Genomic DNA, 6,595 nt, shown 5'->3' with positions numbered 1-6,595 from the left:
ATTTTTAATGAGAAGGTAATGCTCCTTTTGGAAAGATATCTAAGCATTTTTTTTTTCTATATTGGGCAAATTTTACTTGCAGACATGGACAGAACCATTGACAATCATAGTTATAGATCTGAGATATGTGTAGAATTCTAGTTTTCAATAACTTCATATTTAGCATTCAGTACTGATTTCATTGCAATTCAGTAACATGTTTATCACTCTACCTATACATTATTACATTTTTAATGATTATTATTAATAGATAAAGGTGAAATGAACATTAATAATACACTTTCAAAAAGTTTGAAGTCAAAGAAACTAACCTTGGTCTTTCTGAAATTTTCCTTTACTTTATAATTTCAAAAATATTACTATAAAGTCATGACACATTAATTTATGTTAAGTAAAATACAAATTCATAAAATTAATATAATGTGTGTGTGTTCTTTTTTATGAGGCCATTGTTTGAAATTTTTTATGACTCATTTCTTCAGGGTTGGGCCAGCTACACAATGCAAATGAATAAAATTGGATGGGTAGGGAAAATCATCCACCAGAAATGTAAACCATTTTAAAAATATTATACAAAATAACACTAAATGCTCTATTTTAAGTTTAACATGGATACAAATAGACTAATATTAGATGAATTTAATGACTAGGATTTCCTTTTGTTATTCATTACACCTCTGGTTTGACTACAAAAAAAGTTTTGCCTTTTTTCCTGTTGGAGTATCAACATGGGCTCCATGTATTCTGTTACAATGAAACTTTTAATTTTAGGCAACACCTGGATTTCTTCAGTTTACAATGGAAAATAGATGTTCTCAAGTATAGGTACGTCCAAACATACATAAAATATTTGCATATGAGTTGGTACAATTTGTCAAATTCTGGTTTTCAGAATCTTCATACTTAGGTTGTTTGAACTGCATTGCATGGTGATTTAGTCATTCTTCATGATCTATCTATCTCTTTTGTATTTTTATTCTTAAAGAATTTGATCTTTAAATACAGGACTTGGGAAATATATTTCAAGGCATCTTTTTTGTGTGTATTTGTGGGGCCATCAATTTATGATAATGAGCCAAATGTTCTGTCACATTTTAATTTTCCTAAGATAAAATTTCTCTGAGAATGAGTTCTTCAAATGCTAGATTTGTAATACTAGTGAAAAATTATTGTATAAACATTTAAATAATTTTGAAGATTGAAAGATCAAGCAAGAAGAGCCAAGTTTTGGGTTGTGTTTTCATTGGTGATGATGTTCATTTCAAAAACAAGCAATTATTTTTAGGGATGTGTGTGTCTTTGACAACACATATCAGAATTACTAATGTCTGTGTAGTGTGCTAGACTAATAACTGAGACTGCAAATCATCAAGAACAGTATTAAAATTAGTTCAAGCTATGTATGCATCTCCATAGGAAGTTCTTTGCTACTCTGTGAATTGTTTAATCCTTAACAAGTGCAGCTCAGAGATATATGGTAAATGATCAGGGAACACATGTGAAGTTCCTATCCTGGTAAATCTTGTCTTATAATTGCTTGTCTTGGATTTAAGTGTCATACTACTATAGAAGTGACACTATTATATATGCTCACCAATTAAATTACTACATTCAACTTTCATATTTTTTCCTCACAAAATAAATAATGTTACCAAGTTGTTCCTGTCATGACACCTTGCCTCAAAGTAGTTGGGTCACATCAAAATTCTCATTTATAGTATTAATAATGTCATTGAATAGGTTATAATTATTTCTGGGCTCTGATGAGCTTCTGTAGAAGACTCCAACACACCTTAACCTTTAAAATAATTTGTATGTTCTCAAGTTTATTCTCTATGTCCTGTACTGCATTTCTAGCTATACTTATATTTTCAAATATTTGTTTCTGTTTGGGATTCTAAATTTCTGCTATCCTCTATAGATACTTCTTTATGAACTTATCAGTAATAAAATGCTTTGATGGCTGTGCAAATTTAATACACATTTGCATTTTACTACAGCATCACTATTTTTTATTTGCATTTCAAATTAAAATCCTGTCTAAATATCAGCTTTTTCAGATAATTAAGCTTTTAACATACATCTGACTGTGTTTTGGTTAGAGTTATTTTTCTTCATATTTGTGAATTAAATGGTTCTTTTCACAGAGACATGATATGCTGGCATATCAAATTCACGGATATTCAACATTTCCACAAGTAATATATATTTCTATCTTTCATAAAACAGAGGCCCTCTCACCTTATCTTATATTCTCATAGAGACATGGATGTAAGAAAAATCCCCTCATTTCTGCCAGATGAAAAATAAAAAGCAAAAGTGCTGTGGTAACGAATGGCTGACTCTTGGCCTCAGTGACGGGGAGAAAATAGTGGACCATGAGTACAAAGAGACAAGAGACCATGTGCCGTTTAAGAGGGTAAGCTACAACCAGTTTAAGCTCATGGATGCTAAATGAGAATGGGGGTAGTTTTCCAAGTGAACCTGACACATGGAATTGCATATGAAATATTTTGCCAACATTTGGGTGAGCTAACCACAAAATACTCATCGGTCAGTTGGTGATTCTCCTTTAGTACATTGGTTTTTACACATAAGACCATTACCTCATTACTACCCAAAATATGACTAGGTTTTCTCCAAATAGCATCTCATAATTTAAAAAAAAATAACACTACCCTTAGAGAACGAATATTTTATTTTTGTTGATGACATGCAACGGAGGATCTATTTTAGACTTTCAAGCAAATTTTTAAAAGTTTTTGAATTAGCAATGAATACAAGCAGGCACTCAGCAGTCTAATGAACTTGAGTATGTCAACCTTTTGGGTCTTAATGATCTCTTCCGAAATATGCAGAAAGAATGTTTTCTTTTACTGTGAACATTAAATGAGAAGAGCATGTGATCTTAGTATTATTTCTTTGCCCATTTAAAATATAATTAGTTTATCAAAGCTGTTTTATGCTTACAGGAAAAAAATGATCAGAAAGTGGAGAGAGTTCTCATAGACTCCTACCCAACACAAGTTTTAGCCTACTCCACCTTCAATATCGCACACCAGAGAAGTACAATTGTTATGGTCCATGAACCTGCATTGACAGGTCTTTATCACCTTAGAGTTCACTCTTGGTGGTATTTTGACAAGTTATATCCAACCATTATAGGATCATAAAGTATTTCCACTGCCCTAAGTTTTTTTTTTTGTATTTACCTATACATGTCCCTTCTCCTTCATTTTCTAGAATATAATGTACTTGGAATCATCCAGTATGTAGCCTTGTAAGACTGGCTTCTTTCACTTACCAATGTAAATTAAGTTTCCCTAATGTTTTTCATGTCTTAATGGCTCATTTCTTTTTCGAGCTGAATATATTCCATTGCTGAGATATACTACATTTTTCCATTTATACACTGGAGAATATGTTAAACCTCTATGACTGTCCATGTGCAGGTTTTGCATACAGAAGACTGAGTGAAAACCAAGAACAATTACAGGATCTTTAACCCATTTTTAAACTGTGTGTTAATTTTTTATTGTTGAATTTTAAGAGATCTTTACATATTTTGTATGACAATCCTGTATCAGCTATGTCTTTACAAACATTTTATTCTAGATTGTGGTTTATATTCTCCTTCTATTGACAGTGTCTTTCCAGGGAAAAATTAGTTTTAATCGATGTTTTGCTAGTCTACTCTTCTTTCATGAATTGTGCCTTTAATGTTTTATCTAAAAAGTCAATGTTACACCAAGGTCATCCAGATTTTCTTCTCTGTTTTCCTCTGTGTATTCCAGCAAACAGAGGTGATTTATATTGAGGTTTCTGACCCATTTTGAATTAGTTTTTGTAAAGTATGTAAAGTCTGCTTTTTTTTTTTTTTTTTTTTTTTTTTTTGCCTGTGGGTGCTCACACTTGTTCTTGTACCATTTGGTGAAAAGATGATACTTTCTTCATTGTAGTGCCTTAGATCCTTTGTGAGCCTTTCTATGGAATTTCCATTCTGTTTTATTAGACTAGTTTTCTACTGTTTCATCAGTATTACATGTTTTGAGGACTATAGCTTTATAGTAAGTCTTGAAACAGCTAGTGTCCATCCCTCTACTTTGTATTATCTTGGCTGTTCCTGGTCTTCTGCCTTGGTATAAACTACAGAATCATTTTACAATATCTACAAGACAACTTGCTGGGATTTTGATTTGGATCGTGTTAAATTTATAAATCAAGCTGGAAAGGACTGGCATCGTAACAATATTGAGTTTTTCTATCTACAAATGTGGAAAATTTCTCCATTTATTTATTTAGTTTTCAACTTCTTGCACAAGAGTTTCATAGTTTTCTTCATATAGATAATGCAAATATTCTGTTCAATTTATTCCTATCTTATTCATTTTAAGACCTTAGTGAGAAATAGCTATTCTCATTAAAATAATAGAATAGTAGCATCATCTGAAATAGATATATTCCCATTGATCTATCTTAATGTGGCAAATACTAATTTAAATAAGTATATACCATTTAAAAATATATGTACTCAGTGGTGGACACATGATTATTTGTAATAGCATTTATGCTTTTTCATGAATCAATATTTTAAATATATTAATATAAATATGTATTTGTATATGTAGATAGATAAATTTTTAGCTATGCAACTTGATAGCAGTAGTATAGCACAGAATAAAGTATATCCTAGTTTTGCATTCCAGCTTTACAATTTACCAACCGTGTAAGTGGGGGCATGCTACTTAGTCTTTTTATCTCTAAAGTGCCTCAGCTATACAATGATATAATAGTTGAACTCATTGGATTGTCTTAAATAAACACATGATTAGCAACATGTAACTATTAAATATTATATTGTTTTAGTCACTTCTTAATATAAATGAATTATTTATAAATACACACACACACACATATATATATATAATATATATAAATTATGAAAGTCATATACATTGACAGTAAACATGAACAGTAGGAGGAGAAATAAAGAAATTTTCCATGGTCCTAACATCTAGAAATAGCCACCATTAAGACTTCAGAGTCTTTATTTCTGTTTTTTTTTTTTTCTGATTAAAGACTTTTATTTTCTTTTACTTAGTTGTGTTCCTATTATGTTCCTATTATACATACAATCTGATATACTGGTATTTTCTTTTCCCCTTGATATTATGAGGAGAATTTTTCCACTTTTTAAAACAATAAAACTGTTTCAAGTAGACAGAAAACATTTTACACATTTTTTTTAAAACATCATTGGCTATTTAGGTCTCATTTTCTGTTTTTTTTCAAATAACCTTGAGGAACATTTTGTAACAAAACTTATTTCCTTAGGTACTTGATTATGCAAATATTATTTTTAAAGGCATATATTGCATATGCATGGATATTAATGAAAAAACTTAAAAGTCTGAGTGAGTACATACAGTATAAGTTGCAAGTGAGGAAGCTTTATATAAGGATGAAATAATTGTACCTTAACACAGTATAGAGTGCTTGAAAAGATGAAGTTAGCTAAATCTCCAACAAATATAATTTATATTTCAATATGCATAATCTTCATTTTCATGAACTACACATGAACATTAATGTCATTAATTTGCAATAACACCTGTGTCGTATAGCTAAATATAGAACAAGGCCTATATTTGGGAAGGAGGATGCGTTCTATTTATATGTCCAATTTGAGGTGCAATCATTGTGGCAAGAAGTAAAATTAATTGCATTAGAATGAGAAACATGACTGAAAAACTTAAACAATAAGTTGCAATGAATTTGGAATTAGCCTTGGAATCCCATTCTAGGCTTGTCAATTTTTTCTTTTAAAGTATGGAACATTTTATGAATTTGTGTGTCATATTTTGTGCAGGAACCATGCTGATCTTTTCTGTATTGTTTGGTACTGTTTGGGTATCTGTGCTGGGAAGACAAGCATATTCTCAAACTTATTACCATCAAAAAATATTCCATTCATTGTCTCTGACTTCCCCTGTTGTATTCTCAATCCAATTCCTGTCTTATGGCTTTTCCTATAAAATAAGTGGCAGTATTATATAGTAAATATTTTTCTCACTTACACTCAAAGATATGAAGCTTTCAATCACTGCTTCTGGTGTGTAAGATAATCAATATGAGTTGACAGAATTCCAGCCAAAGGCAGAGAAACTATCCATAACTTGTGCAGAATTATGCCCAAAGAATGTCATCTTCATTGGGATTCTTGAACTACCGACATTATCCCAAAGAACCACCTACTCTTTTAACATGAGATCCATCTGGTTTCTAGAAAGGACAAATGCCTTGAACAAAGGCATGTGTTTGGGCTTTTATTCTGCTATATTAGTGCTTTTCTATGTTGGTATTTTAATAATTTATATAGATTGTAATTTAATTATTTTATAATAATTTTCCAATTCTAGTGAATAAAATTATAATGAAAAGAAAAATAAGAGAATTGACAGTTCAATTATAAGTAACATTGATTTCATAAATTTGGAGAACATTATCATTACTGACGTTAGTTTCGCCCTGTTCTGCTTTACAAATGCACATGTTTTCATTTGTATATGTATGTCAATTTTCTTTACATACGAAG

General features: G+C 30.6%; 1 non-coding gene across 1 annotated transcript; it reads right to left on the bottom strand.

Annotated features, from left to right (window-relative positions):
* Window positions 1-5,823: 5,823 nt before the first annotated feature.
* Window positions 5,824-5,929, bottom strand: LOC120888745 (U6 spliceosomal RNA). The gene has a single exon (XR_005732436.1). It is a non-coding gene; the product is annotated as a U6 spliceosomal RNA (small nuclear RNA).
* Window positions 5,930-6,595: the final 666 nt, after the last annotated feature.

The sequence above is a fragment of the Ictidomys tridecemlineatus genome, chromosome 6, assembly GCF_052094955.1.
Source record: "Ictidomys tridecemlineatus isolate mIctTri1 chromosome 6, mIctTri1.hap1, whole genome shotgun sequence".
NCBI lineage: Eukaryota > Metazoa > Chordata > Mammalia > Rodentia > Sciuridae > Ictidomys > Ictidomys tridecemlineatus.
Note: the sequence above shows the minus strand (reverse complement) of the source record. Positions and strands in the feature narration are given on the sequence as shown.